The sequence below is a fragment of the Lemur catta genome, chromosome 9, assembly GCF_020740605.2.
Source record: "Lemur catta isolate mLemCat1 chromosome 9, mLemCat1.pri, whole genome shotgun sequence".
NCBI lineage: Eukaryota > Metazoa > Chordata > Mammalia > Primates > Lemuridae > Lemur > Lemur catta.
Window position 1 is genome coordinate 75451320 of NC_059136.1, and position 16191 is coordinate 75467510.

The window sequence follows — 16191 nt, forward strand, 5'->3', positions numbered from 1 at the left end:
CTGGGACTATGAGTCCACGCCACCACACCTGGCTAATTTTTCTATTTTTTATAGAAATGGGGTATCACTGTTGCCCAGGCTGGTCTCGTACTCTTGGCCTCAAACACTCCTCCCGCCTCAGCCTCCCAAAGTGCTAGGATTACAGGCATGAGCCATCACACCTGGCCCATCTAATGTCTTTTTAAAAATACGATGAACCTAACAAAAACCTCCCTCTCAAGAAAGTATACTTTAATGAAAACCGTTCTATTGCAATGAATAGATTATTAAATAATATTTATAAAGAATTACATCTCTATCATTCTTCAAAAATAAAAAAGGAATATTCAGTTTTTTATTAAATCCAGTTTAGGCTAATAAAAAAGTAAATTTGAGTTTGATTAAAAAATAAGTTTCAATGAACTGTGTTTATCAGACAAATTGATATTCCTTCAGCAGATATGTATGGAGTACGTACATACGTATGTGCTAGTACTGCTGCTCTAATTACCAGGGTATACAAATGAACAAGTAAATCTCCTCTTTGTGTATCTCATATTTAAGTAGGAGATGACCAGTAACTATGGCATGTTGATGAAAAGAGTCATGAAAGAGCAGTGTAAGGGGCAAGTATGTGGGCAGTTGCATAAGATGGTCTGGGGACATTTGGGCAGAGATTTGGAGGTAGTGTAAGAACAAGGAATATGAACACATTGAAGAAGAGGCTCAGCATATGCAAGTAGGTAGGCATATACTTTATGTGTTCCAGAAACTAGAGGGGTTGGTTTGTTTGTAGGGAAATGATCAAAGGGGGAAATGGTTAGAAGACGAAGTTAGAAAGGTAGGTGAGGGAAAGTTCATTTAGGGCCTTTTAGATAGCAAATTTGTTAGGTAGATAGTAGGGCCTCTGGCTCTCCCAGAGACAGGGTGATGAGGGGGATGGGGGTTGTGGGGTGGGGAAACAAGTGCCTTGCTTTAGATAACTGCAGCAGAAAGGGTGAGGAGTATACTGCCAATCAGAGCTCAGCATGCTAACCACAAAAACGTCTGGGGATTCCCAGAAGGAATTCCTAGAATGCCAAGTAGTGGTAGGGTCTGGAAAGTGACCAAAAGTAACTTCTGGGCAATTATCATGTCATTAGCATAAATCGACATTGCAGTTTTGCATTCCCCAGTGGACTTTCAGAGAGGCTCATGGGAAATCCACGTGCATAGTAAGACTCAGGTTATATAACTAACAGCTGTCCATCAAGGTGACCTGTGAGCTATGACTGCCGGGGAGGGTCCAAACCAGGCAACATAAAATAAAACTTTAGTTAATAGTCAGGGCCTTCTGTAGCAACAGGGGCCCATTTTCTGTCTGTGGTGAATGCATCTTGCTTTTGCTAAATAAACTTTGCCTTTTGTTTGCCTTGCTATCGGTGGGTCTTGTCATTCTTTGGCAAAAGTGCACCAAGAACCAAGGACAGTTTGTGAACCTGACACATTTGGGGGAATTAGGACTTTGTTTTTGGAGTTGCTAAATTTGTGATCCTGATCAGATCTTGGAGATGTGGAGTAGATAACTGGGTATACTAGTCTGAAATTCAGGGGAGAGATATCATAGCTGAAGGTGAAAATTTGTGAATCATTATGGTAGAACAGAAGAAATCACTTTGGAAGTAAGTGTACACGGAGAATAGATGATGTTGGAGGACCGAGCTGTCCCAGAAACGAAGTGGAAAAGGTGTTGGAAGAGGGAGTGTTCAATGCACCTATGCTACTAGTATTATAGGATGAGAAAGATGAGAATTGATAATTTAGTATAGGATTTGGCATCATAGAGATAAGTAATTACCTTAATAAGAAAAGTTTTTTGTATAGTGGAGAGGATAGAAAATATAGTTGTCAAAGGAAAAGAAGCCAAACTCTGTAAAATAATTTAAAGAGGTTTATTTTGAGTCAAGTTTGAGGACCATGGCCTGGAGCCACACCCAGGAAGCCTTGAGCAAGTGGACTTGCTGTGGTTACAGTTTGGTTTTATACATTTAGGGGAGACAGGAATTACTTGTAAAGTCATAAATCCATACATGGAAGGCATACATTGGTTTGGCCCCAAAAGATGGGACAACTCAAAGAGGGTGAGGGGGGAGCTTACAGGTTATAGGTGGGTATAAGGAATCTTTGATTTGTAATTGGTTAATGAAATGAATGAAATGAAGTTTTGTCTAAAGCTTTGGAATGTTGTAAGTTAAAGAAGTCTATTAATCAGAGACAAGCTACCAACCAGATACCCACTCTCAAGTGATTTGTTACATAAATTGAGGACCTGAGGTTTGTCTTGCATAGCCTTAGGCCTGTTAATGAGTTACAAAGTGTACCTACAAGAAGGAAGTGGGGCATGATGATGCATGTCTGACCTCCCTTCTCTTGGCCAGCAACTCAGTTTTAGGGCATCCCCTTGGCCAAGAGGGGGTCCATTCAGTCAGCTGGGGAGGTTTAAGATTTCATTTTAGTTCACATAGTAAAAGGAAGGAAGGGAAGTGGAAAAATTAAAGACAGGTATCTTTTGAGTAGTTTTGTTCTAAAATGGAGCAGGGCAGTGGGGCAATGATTAGAACACGATGTGGGACTGGAAAAGCCTATTTTTTTTTCTTTGAGAGGACATCTTTGTACGCTGATGGAAATACCTAGTAGAGAAGAAATGATGATGCAGGAAAGAGGAGAAACTGTAGCAGAGAAGTCCTGGAGTAGCCAAAAGCGAAGGGATCCAGTGTGGAGTAGAGGATTTGGCCTTATGTCAGAGGGCAAACATTTCTTCTCCCAAAGAAGGTGGAAGGTAAAGCATGATGTTTGCGGCTCTTGGAATTTCTGTTCTGATCCCTGCAGTCTCAGTGAAATAAAAAACAGCTGAGAATTTAGAGAGTGAAAGGGGTGTTAGAGATGCAAAGACAGAGAAGTTTTGAAATAGTTGCCTACAAGGAAGAAAAAGAGAATTGATTAGCACTGACTTTCCTAATAAATATTAAGAGTTCACGTAGAGTTAATGATTATGAATTTAAATGAGACTATTTAGCAAGATTGCTGGGTTTTCTCCAGCCGTGTTTAGCTGCTTGGAGCGGGTGCTGAGTTGGTATAGGGTTCTGTCTCACTAGGGTTGGCATTTTGTACAGCCAATACAACTGAGGGTGACGGCCAAGGGAGCTCAGGGTAAATATAGCAGAATGATCCTAATATGGACCACGAACTCTGATGTGGGTAAGCAGGGAACTTAGGAATTAAACTGTGAGCACTAGTCTTACATTTAATTTTAGCTTTATGTTGGATCAAAAGGGCTGAAAACCCTGACATATAATGGTATGTTAAGAGCAAGCACGACCAGAATCCCTCATAGTTCACTCTGTTATATAGGAATTCTCCATCTTTCTTTTAGTTGGATTTCTGTCTGTAATTTCTTGATGCTTAAATCAATGATATTATCTTAGGTGAAGTATGAATTTTTCATAGTCTTTCAGAAATGTATTTTACAAAACTACTTTTGAGTTCTAAAGTTGTCAGAATAGAAATAGCTATAACAGAGCTTGCAGTGTTTGTAAATGCTTTCATGATCTCTAAAGAGACATTTACTTGACTTTGTTACACCTGACTCCAACTTTTGGATGTCCGTACTTCCTCCAGCAGTGAAAATAGAAATAAAATGTAAAAACTTAAACAAACATCTTATCTTCAAAGAGCTATACTAACGTTGTTTGCTTTCTAATATGGGCCTAATGTCATTATTGACTCTACTTTCACTTGTTTTTCCAATGAATCTAGTTTATTATTGCTAATTTCCCCTCTGTTGTGCATATGTAGCACGTTTGCCGCCTTGTGGATGATTCTGGAACTGTCAACATGAATTTTTTCTTGTTTTTAGTAGGAAAAAAGGAAGTGCAGATGTTATGGTAAATGGGAATTATTTTTAAAGAAATATAAAGACTGGGGGGATCAGAAGATGGCGGAGTGGAGGTGACCTCCTGGATTTGTGCTCCCAGAGAGGAAGGCGTGGATCTCCACCTGCCACAACGCTAGAGGATTGCTTCTCCACAGGAACGGCGGTGTGAACCCACGGAGAATCACCGTGGGACACGGGGAACAGGAAAAAACAGAGGCGAGTGAGAAATCAGACCGAGATAATTTGGAGAGTGCGGGACGGAAAACAGACAGCGGAGTGCGGGACGGCCGTGCCTGCCTCACCGGCGAGTGGGGCGGGTGCAGCCCCACAGCAGAGCGGCTTGATCTCCCCACTGACCCCCACATCCACTCGGTCAGGGATCTGGCTGAAATTGGTGCAGAATCACCGCGGGAGACGTGGAGCTCCGAGGACAGGTGACATAGGCGGGAGAGAGCTTGGACTCGGGCGGGTCTCCGTGGTGCCCTATCTCTTAAAGGGACAGACGCGGACCTGCACCGAGGCGAGGGGCCGCGAGCGTGAAATATTAAAGCGGGACTTTTTTGCTTTTTTTTTTTTTTCCCCGGTACGGCAGCTCTCCGGCTGGGGAGCCGCTGCGGGCCCTGGCGCCTGCCGAGCTCTGAACGCTCTCGCGTGGTCGCCATCTCGGTTCCCACAGCTAAGCGGAAAGGACCTTGAACTCTGGCAGGCCTCCGCGGTGCCGGAGCCCTATCTCTTAAAGGGACAGACGCGGACCTGCACCAAGGCGAGGGGCCCCGAGCCTGAAATATTAAAGTGGGATTTTTTTTTTCTTTTTTTCTTTTTATCTCTCTCTTTCTTTCTTTCTTTCTTTCTCTTTTCTTTCTTGTTTTCTCTTTCTTCTTCTTGTTATTCATATTGTTTCTCTCCTTTTTTTTTTTTTTTTCTTTTCTTTTTTCCTTTCTTTTTCTTTTCTCCTTTCCGGTGTCCCTCCAGCCCAGGAGCTACTGTAAACTCCTGAGTGCTCCAGACCCCCAGCTGTGATTCCTATCGGACCCTGAAAATTACCCCCCGGTGCCAGTGATCTGCGGGTGGGCAGGAACAATTGTGCGGGCCAAGGTCTAACTGCTGCAGAGCCATAGGGTGCCAGGCGACTCCTCAGGAGGCTCCATCCCCTGATCCGTAGACCCTCTCCAGGTCCCCTTCCCAGGTGTGAACACTGAGTGCTTCCCTAAACGCAAGAGTGTGGAGCCCGGACCTTGGGAACACTGGGACAGTGTAGACCTTTGCCCGTGGGAGCTGCAGCAGCTGGGGCACTGAGGGAGTGAGGGCACTGCCTCCTCCGCCTAGCCAGTGTCTTTCCTGCTGAAGGAGACAGAAACCACACATCCAGAGGAAGAACCAAAAAGCCAGGGGGAGGAAAAAAAAAAAAAAAAGAGAGGGAGAAGAGGCTTTCTGCTTGCAAATCGTGTGAATCCTGCCTACTAACTGAAAGTCCGCAACACAATGATTTAACTTGCCAAACTGGTCTTAGGTCAAGCCAACCCTCTGGGGGTGGACCCATCAGAAGCAGTCCCCCAACTGAGATAGAAAAAAGAAACTCTAAACAGCACACAACAGTCTCCCCCTATAGATTAAGGAAGCAACATTCCTAGACTGTTCCATAGCCTAAGAACAGAGTACAAGACGTGCTGTTAACTAGACTAAAGCTGTGAGAAAAGATCTAACGATAGAGCCAGATGGGAAGGGCTCAGCGGAAAAATATGGGGAGCACAAAAAACCAAACGGAAACCTCGCCCCCAAAGAGAAATACCAACTCTCCTCCAATTGGCACAAGCCAGTTTCAGAATACCAATATGTTACCAGAAGAATTTCAGTCTTGGGTTATAAATAAACTGAATGATATACAAGAAAAAATTGATATCCACCGCAAAGAAACTGCAAAAAAATTCCAGGATTTGGAAGAAAAATTCACTAAAGAAATAGACGTATTGAAAAAAAACCAAACTGAACTCCTAGAAATGAGGGATTTATTCAGGGAGCTACAAAACACAGTGGAAAGTCTCAAGAACAGGGTAGATCAAATAGAAGACAGAATCTCAGAAATCGAAGATAACTCTTTCCAATTAAATAAGACAGTCACAGAGATAGAGCAAAGAAATAAGAAAAAAGACCAGAGTCTTCAAGAAATGTGGGATTATGTGAAGAAACCTAACGTGAGAGTTATAGGCATCCCTGAAGGTGAAGAAGATAATAAGCAAGGGCTGGATAAACTATTTGAAGACATAATAGAAGAAAATTTCCCAGGCCTTGCTAAAACTTTAGATATACAGGTTCAAGAAGCTCAAAGAACCCCTGGTAGATTCATAGCAAATAGGAAAACACCACGCCACATAGTCGTCAGACTGACCAAAATATCCACTAAAGAGACCCTTCTTCGAGCTGTAAGGAGAAAGAAACAAGTAACATACAAAGGGAGGCCCATTAGAATTACGCCAGATTTCTCAACTGAAACTTTACAAGCAAGAAGAAGTTGGGGCCCCATTCTCACTCTTCTGAAACAGAATAATGCCCAGCCTAGAATCTTGTACCCAGCTAAGCTAAGCTTTCTATATGAAGGAGAAATTAAGACATTCTCGGATAAACAAGGACTGAGGGAATTCACCAAGACAAGGCCACCCCTCCAAGAAGTACTCAAAAGAGAGTTACACATGGATCATCACAACAAAGACCCACGAATGTAAAACCACCCAAGAGCTAAAGATCAAATTCTAGCCACCACAATGGCTCAAGAGAGAAAACATAGCAATGAAGTTCTACCCAATAAGATAAACAGAAATCTATCCCAATTATCAGTTCTCTCGCTAAATGTCAATGGCCTGAATTCCCCACTCAAGAGACATAGACTGGGCCAATGGATAAAAAAACACAAACCAAGTGTCTGCTGCCTTCAGGAAACTCACTTAACCGGCAAAGATGCATTTAGACTGAAAATAAAAGGATGGAACCTGATATTTCAAGCAAATGGTAGCCAAAAGAAAGCTGGTGTGGCAGTTTTAATTTCCAATAACTTAGTCTTCAAACCAACAAAAGTAATAAAAGACAAAGACGGTTACTACATACTGGTGAAAGGCACAATTCAACAAGAAGACATAACCATACTTAATATATATGCACCCAATCTAGGTGCACCCAGATTCATAAAGCAAATCCTACTCGATCTAAACCAAATCATAGGCAACAACACTTTAATAGTTGGAGATTTTAATACCCCACTGACAGCACAGGACAGATCCTCCAAGTAGAAAATAAGTAAAGACATAGTAGACTTAAACAGAATGCTAGAACAAATGGGCCTGACTGACATCTACAGGACATTCTACCCGAAAACCACTGAATATACATTCTTCTCATCAGCTCACGGGACATTCTCTAAGATTGACCATATCCTAGGTCATAAAGCAAGTCTTAAAAAAATTAAAAAAATAGAAATCATACCCTGCATCTTCTCAGATCACAATGGAATAAAAATAATAATGAACCTTAACAGGAACTCTCATTCCTACGCAAAGTCATGGAAGCTAAACAACCTTCTCCTGAATAACAATTTTGTAAAGGAAGAAATTAAGTCAGAAATCAAAACATTCTTTGAATTAAATGACAAAGGTGACACAACTTATCAAAATCTATGGGATGCAGCTAAAGCAGTCCTGAGAGGAAAATTCATTTCCATAAATGCCTATTTCAAAAAGACAGACAATTTACAACTAGACAACTTAATGAATAGACTCAAAGAGCTGGAGAAAGAAGAACAGACTGACCCCAAACCCAGCAGAAGGCGAGAAATTATTAAGATCAAATCAGAATTAAATGAAAAAGACAACAAAAATACTATAAGGGAAATTAATAAAACAAAAAGTTGGTTCTTTGAAAAGATAAATAAAATAGACACACCACTGGCTAGACTAACCAAGAGCAGAAAAGAAAAATCTTTAATAACTTCCATCAGGAACATGAAAGGAGAAATCACAACTGAAGCCACAGAGATACGTGACATTATCTATGAATATTACAAAAATCTTTATGCACACAAATTGGAGAATGAGGAGGAAATGGACAAATTTTTAGAATCACACAGCCTTCCCAAGCTCAATCAGGAAGAAATAGAATTCCTGAATAGACCAATATCAACAACTGAAATTGAAACAGCAATAAAAAACCTTCCCAAAAAGAAAAGCCCTGGTCCAGATGGGTTCACACCTGAATTTTACCATACATACAAAGATGAACTGGTGCCCATCCTACATAAACTATTCTTCAATATTGAGAAGGATGGAATTCTCCCCAACACATTCTACCACGCCAATATAACATTAATACCAAAACCAGGAAAGGATGCAACAAAAAAAGAAAACTACAGACCAATTTCTCTCATGAACGTAGACGCAAAAATTCTCAATAAAATCCTAGCAAATCGTATCCAAGTGCTGATTAAAAAAATAATTCATCATGACCAAGTAGGCTTCATCCCAGAGATGCAGGGGTGGTTTAACATACGAAAATCTATAAATGTAATTAACCACGTAAATAGAAGCAAAAATAAAGACCATATGATCCTCTCAATAGATGCAGAAAAAGCATTTGACAAAATTCAACACCCTTTTATGATAAAAACACTTAACAACATAGGCATAAATGGGACCTACCTAAAAATAATACAAGCCATATATGACAAACCCACAGCCAACATCATACTGAATGGGGAAAAACTGAAAGCATTCCCACTCAGAACTGGAACCAGACAAGGCTGCCCACTGTCCCCATTACTTTTCAACATAGTATTGGAAGTCCTTGCGAGAGCTATCAGACAAGAGAGCAGAATCAAAGGTGTCCAAATAGGGACAGAAGAGATCAAACTCTCACTCTTTGCTGATGACATGATGTTGTATCTGGAAAACCCCAAGGACTCAACCAAGAGACTCCTGGAATTAATTAACGAATTCAGTAATGTCTCAGGTTACAAAGTCAATACACACAAATCAGAGGCATTCATATATGCCAATACCATTCAATCGGAGAACCAAATTAAGGACTCAATACCTTTCAAAATAGCAACAAAGAAAATAAAATATCTAGGAATATATTTAACTAAAGAGGTAAAGGACCTCTATAAAGAGAACTATGAAACGCTAAGGAAGGAAATTGCAGAACACGTAAATAAGTGGAAATCCATACCATGCTCATGGATTTGAAGAATTAACATCGTTAAAATGTCTATACTACCCAAAGTAATCTATAGATTCAATGCAATTCCTATTAAAATACCAACATCATTTTTCACAGATTTAGAAAAAATAATTATACACTTTGTATGGAATCAGAGAAGACCCCGTATAGCAAAAGCAATCTTAAGCAATAAAAACAAAATGGGAGGTATTGATTTGCCAGACTTCAAACTATACTACAAAGCTGTGGTTCTTAAAACTGCTTGGTATTGGCACAAGGGCAGGGACACAGACCAGTGGAACAGAACAGAAAACCCAAATATAAAATCATCCTCATATAACTATCTAATCTTTGACAAAATAGACAAAAACATACTCTGGGGACAAGAGTCCCTATTCAATAAATGGTGCTGGGAAAACTGGATAGCCACATGTAGAAGACTGAAACAGGACCCACAGATTTCACCTCTCACAAAAATTAAATCATGGTGGATAACAGATTTAAACCTTAAATGGGAAACAATTAGAATTCTAGAAGAAAATGTAGGAAAGACTCTTACAGACATTGGTCTAGGCAAAGAATTTATGAAGAAAACCCCTAAGGCAATCACAGCAACAACAAAAATAAACGACTGGGACCTGATTAAATTAAAAAGCTTCTGCACAGCCAAAGAAATAGTCATGAAAATAAACAGACAGCCTACAGAATGGGAAAAAATTTTCGCATACTACACATCAGATAAAAGACTGATAACAAGAATCTATTTAGAACTCAGGAAAATCAGCAGGAAAAAAATCAAACAATCCTATCAAAAAATGGGCAAAGGACATGAATAGAAATTTTTCAAAAGAAGACATAAGAATGGCCAAAAAACATATCAAAAAATGCTCAACATCCCTAATCATCAGGGAAATGCAAATCAAAACCACAATGAGATACCACTTAACTCCGGTGAGAATGGCCTTTATCAAAAAATCCCAAAACAACACATGTTGGCGTGGATGCGGAGAGACAGGAACACTCATACACTGCTGGTGGGAATGCAAACTAGTGCAACCCCTATGGAAAGCAATATGGAGATACCTTCAACAGATTCAAGTAGACCTACCATTTGATCCAGCAATCCCATTATTGGGCATATACCCAGAAGAACAAAAGTCATTCTTTAACAAAAACACCTGTACCCGAATGTTTATAGCAGCACAATTTACAATCGCAAGGATGTGGAAACAACCCAAGTGCCCATCAATCCACGAATGGATTAGTAAACTGTGGTATATGTATACCATGGAGTACTACTCAGCTATAAGAAATAACAATGATACGACATCTCTTTGGTTCTCCTGGAGAGAGCTGGAACCCATTATACTAAGTGAAGTATCCAAAGAATGGAAAAACAAGCATCACATGTACTCACCAGAAAACTGGTTTCCCTGATCATCACCTAAATGTACATCAGGGAAGGATACCAATTGGATATCAGACTGGGATGGGGGGTGGGGGGAGGGGATGGGTGTATGCCTACATGATGAGTGCGTTGCACACCCTCTGGGGAATGGTCATGCTTGAAGGTGCAGACCCGGGGAGGTGGGGGGGGGAGGGGATGGAGGTATGACTACATGATGAGTGCCAGGTGCACTGTCGGGAGAATGAGAACGGACGCGCTTGGGACTCTGACTCGGGGGGATGGGTGGGACATGGAAAATGTATATAACCTAAACTTATGTACCCCCATGATGAGCTGAAATAAAAAAAAAAAAAAAAAAAAGAAACATAAAGACTGAAAAAATAGATTAAAATCACTGGGCATTTACCCTTCTTCTATTAGTTTTCAAATTTGAGATTATGTTAAGGACCACACTAACTAAATTTGAAAGAAGATGATACTCAAAGATAAGTTTCTAACGTTATTTTAAAATATGAACATGGAAAATTACAAATGAGACCTAGTCTTACCATTATTTAAAAATTAAAACCATTAATGTTTGAAATTTCACTGATAAGAATAAAAAGGCTTTCTTTAAATTAGTTTGAGGTTATATAAATACAAATACAGGGGAGCCAGCCATTGATCAATCTGCACTTGCTAGGGCTGCATATGGAATTATACAAACTATGAGAAAGCTCATTCTTGATATTGTGTGTATGTCAATGAGTCTGACCTTTCAGTAGGATTTTTCTATGCCATATTAGACAAATTAATATGCTTCACTAAGCGTTTATGAATTGGTCCCTACAGAGCAAGAAGTATCATAAAAATCATTCCTTCTTTGTTCCCTATTTCATTCATAAAATGAATCTGTTGAGCACTTACTATATTTTTCTCGCTATTTTAGGTTCTATTAGTAGGAATAAGACACAATTTCCTCAAAAGAGTTACAAAGTGATATGGAGATATAAATTGCAATAAAGTGCTATAAATTTCCCTGCAGAAGTTTGCACAGGATACAAATGCAAGCAAGAACTTCAAGTTCTTTCTAGAGTTCAGGAAGGCTTCATAGAAGAAAGGACCTGAGCTGCCCTGGAAGGTCTTTAAACTGATGAGGAGTGAGAACTGAGAGTGAGAACTGCAAAGGCAGTTTAGCCTTAGAAATCAGATGTACACAGATGTACTCTTGTAGTTTATTCACCCATTCTAGGGACACCTGCTGGTAACTTCAACATCATTATCATTATCTTCATGTGTTCAATGAGTGAATAAATATTTATTACCATGTATTCAAATAAGGTCTTACTTTGTAGTACCTAAATGTTTTCTATCATCCACCTTAAGAGTTCAGTATTGTAATTATTCTCACTTTACCTATAAGAAAATGAAAGCTTAGGTTAAGTTACTTGCTTGAAACTAGGTATTACACTGTCAACTTCATGGTCTGTACCTTTACACTTTGCTGGCTAGGATGATTTGCCTAAGAGCTCAAAGAGCTCAAATATTGGTTGACAGGTACAATTATTTCATACAAAGATGAAGCAAAGAAGCCTGACTTGATGTTTATGATACAGGTTGGTGAATATGCTTAAGCACCTGTGCATGAATAATAAAGATGAGAAATACTCAAAGAATACATAAAAACTTTGTATTATATCAGGAAAAAAGAACCCTTTCAAATGTCTAACTTCTTAGTTCATAGCAGGATATTATACATATATTACAGTTAGGCAGCATCAGTGGACCATTCCCCTCTCTTCTGCAACAGGGCAATGTTATAGGTTCATAGAAAGAAAATTCATAATACCTGTACACTATAGATAAGTATATACTATAATAACTAAGAATGAAATGCTTTGGGATTTTTTCATTTTACTTATCAGTTGGTGTATATAAATCACATTAGGTAAAGAATTATTGCCTGATTGAAAATTTTATGTTTGAATTTTCTACGTATAACAGTAAACAACCCCTTCCAGGTTTAAAATACTACATTGACAAATCAGTTATTATGCTAAAAGAATCCTCAATGCCATAAAGTGTTTGAAATCTAAAATATATGAGAAATAGCTAAAGGGACTCCGAGAAAATGAGATGAGACAAGACTAGGCGGGAATTAGGTGGTATCTCTAAAATATGTGAGAAATTGTCCTCTGGGGGGAAAAATTAGGCTGTTTAAAACTGAATACTTTAGAACAATGAGCAAGGTTCAAGCTGATTAAAAACAATAAAAATTTTAAAAATTAGAACCTTTCAACAATAAACAGACTGCATAATATTGTGAACTTCCAGTCTCTAAATATTCTGGCATATGTTGAAGCTAAGAACTTGAAAAAATAAATTTTAAAAGCCTTTATAGTCAGAAAAGCCTATGGTTCTATGGTTTTCTAACTCCTCATAAATTTGTGTAGTTCATGCATTTCACCCTTCATGATGATTATATGATGTTTTGAAAAGGCCATTCAGAATTGATCATTTCCTGTGCCACACATTATGAATGTTAGGATTGAACTTTTGTAATTTTTTTTTTTTTGAGACAGGATTCACTGTGTCACCCAGGATGGAGTGCAGTGGCATGACCCCAGCTCACTGCAACCTTGAACTCCTGGACTCAAGTGATCCTCCTGCTTCAGCCTCCCAAGTAGCTAGGACTACAGGGGCACACTACCACGCCTGGCTAATTAAAAAAAATTTTTTTGTAGAGACAGGGTCTCTATGTCACCCAGGCTGGTCTTTAACTCCTGGCCTCAAGTGTTCACCCCATCTTGGCCTCCTAAAGCTCTGGGATTACAGGTGTGAGCCACCGTGCCCAGCTGATATTTTGTAAATTTTATTTTTCCCATTGAGTTAGTGATAGTCCCAAACAAGATGCTTTCCTTCATAAGGAAATTAAAAGAGGCTCAGAAATTTCCAAACTAAGTTTTTATTAAACTGTAACATCAAGATTAACTTACCAAAAACTTCAAACCTGGTCACATGAGTTCCTATACAGCTTTTATCCAGCTTCCCCTAATGTTAACATTTTACATAACCATAGTTCAATTATTGAAAGCAGGTAATTTACATTGACAAAATACTATTAACTAATTATCAGACCATATTCAAATATTGCCTATTGTCCTTTGGTCTAGGTTCAAATCCAGGATCATTTATTACATGTATTCACCATGTGGCCTTATTCTCCACCAATCTAGAATAGTTCCTCAGCCTTTCATGACCTTGAGTTTATGGAGAATCCTAGCTAGTTATTCTGTAGACTGCTCCTCAGTTTGGGTTTGTTTGATACCTTCTCATGGGTAGACTGAGGTGATGTGTTACTTGACAGGAGCACCACGGGAGTGACGTTATGCCCTTCTCCATGTGCCATATTAGGGAACACAAAAAATCCAAGTGTCTCATTACTCACTGGTATTAACTTTGATGACTTGCTTATAGTGATAGAGGCAAAATTACTATGCTAAAAAGCAATTTCTGAGGACATAATTTGAGATTGCTCAAATATTCTATTTCTTGTTTCATTTTCCCACACTAATTTAGCAGCCACTCAAAATTTACTGTGGTGTTTCACAAATGGTCATTTTCAATTTCCATCATTTCTTCTACAGTTATTAATTATAATTTAAGTATAAGGAAACACTGTTCTTTTCTCTTTATTTGTTTATTTATATCAACATTAACTTACAGATATTTGTTTTATACTATGAATTAAAATCCATTACTATCATTAATTGCTCTGTTGCTCAAATGCTTCCAGATTTGGTTGTTGGTACTCCTTCAAGATGTCTCCTGGCTTTTTTTCTACATGGTCATACACTTTTCTGAGTAGTACCTTACTATATGGCACCAAAAAATGTTCCAGACCCATCTTTTACTTTCCCTATCCCGGCTCTGAATCAATTATTTCTTCAAAAAGTTCTGGTTCCTTCATAAATCAAACTTGACTGACTCATGGAATTTTCCAGAGGATGAAAGAACCCAGGATTTTTTTCAGTTCACCTGCTTAACAATTAGAATTTATTTTATTATTCAATATTAATTATATACTTCAATAGTAAATTTAATTAGATATTCCAAAACTGCTCTTTAATCATGTAAATAAAATATTTTTGTCATTTAACGAGAAGTTATGAAACAAATAGATAAAAAATATACAATATTTCATAAAACATTTTTCTTCTTATAGCATTTTCACCTAGGAGGGGCACTTGAGTATTCTTATTTTTTGTTCTAACATGAATATTCTTAGATTTTTATCACATTTATAACTTTCTTTTCAATTGAGCTCCTGAGGTTTTATTTTGCAAAAAATAATGTAAATGAATAAATGAGCAACAAATTATAAAAAGAAAAGTTCTGGTTCCTTGAATTAAATAATAGTATTTACACATCAGACTCTTGGCATGAGATGTACTTATTGGTTCCCAACCTACCCCAGATTCCTTTCTGCAGACAGAGCTAAGAGCATTCATATGAATATACACACATGCAAATATCTCTATTTTTATATTTATCTCTGTATATGTGTATGTACATGTATAAGTATGTATGTATGTCTATATAGATATCTATCTATAAAATCATGAGTTCAAACTGACACCTCAATTCCTATCCAACACAAAAGGTTGCTTTTACCTTCTCTCACCCTTTCTTTATATGTAATTCCTTTCTTTAACACTAAGTAAGAAACCTGATTCTTCTCATTATCCACAATCTATTTACTTTATATGCTCAGTCCTAGAATATATAATACATAAAAGCTTAAGAATTATGAAAAAATGTTTAAATCCAATATTTGTGTACAGTTCTTTTTGTCTTTAGACTTACGGGATGTGAAAGGTCAAAAGTATATGCTCGTAATCCTAGCGCTTTGGGAGGCCGAGGCAGAAAGATTGCTTGGAGCTAGGAGTTCAAGACCAGTCTGAGGACAAGCAAGATCCCATCTCTACAAAAAATAGAGATATTAACTGGGCGCGCTGGCACTCTCCTGTAGTCTCAGCTACTTGGAAGGCTGAGGCAAGAGAATCACATGAGCCCAGGAGTTTGAGGTTGCAGTGAGCTGTGATCACCAACAGCACTCTAGGCAGGGCAACAGAGTGAGACTCTGCATGGCCCATCCCCCCAAAAAAGTGTGTGGTCAAAACACTGTTAGTTTTCTCCTACTTCTTTCAGTGTAATTTAATTATTTGTTTCTAATAAAGTTAGTTTTATTTGTTACTGTTTGTTCGATTTTGAGATCTTTCCAAATCCTGCTTGATTTTGATTATTTATTTATTTGGTTATGTAAAAATTTTCTATGGTTATAACGTCAGAATTATATAAAAAGTTATAGAAATGCCATTTCTTCTAACCCCTTCTACTCCATTCCCCTTCTGCCTTTCTTTCTGCTCAGCTTTCATCTACTTCCTGTAGATAGTCAGTTGCACTAGTTTCTGGTTTATCCTTTCTGCGTTTCCTTTTGCACAAAAATGAGCAGATACATGTGCATTTTCTTACAGTCCCTTCTTTGTTACATGAAGGATAGCATACTTATAGCTACACTTTTATACTTTGCCTTTAAGGTAGTGAAATCAAATCTTTACTCACACAACGAATGGCACCATGATCCATATAAATGCAAAGCAAAACCTCAGAATAATGCTCAATTCCTTACTTTTCCTTCATTTTCATA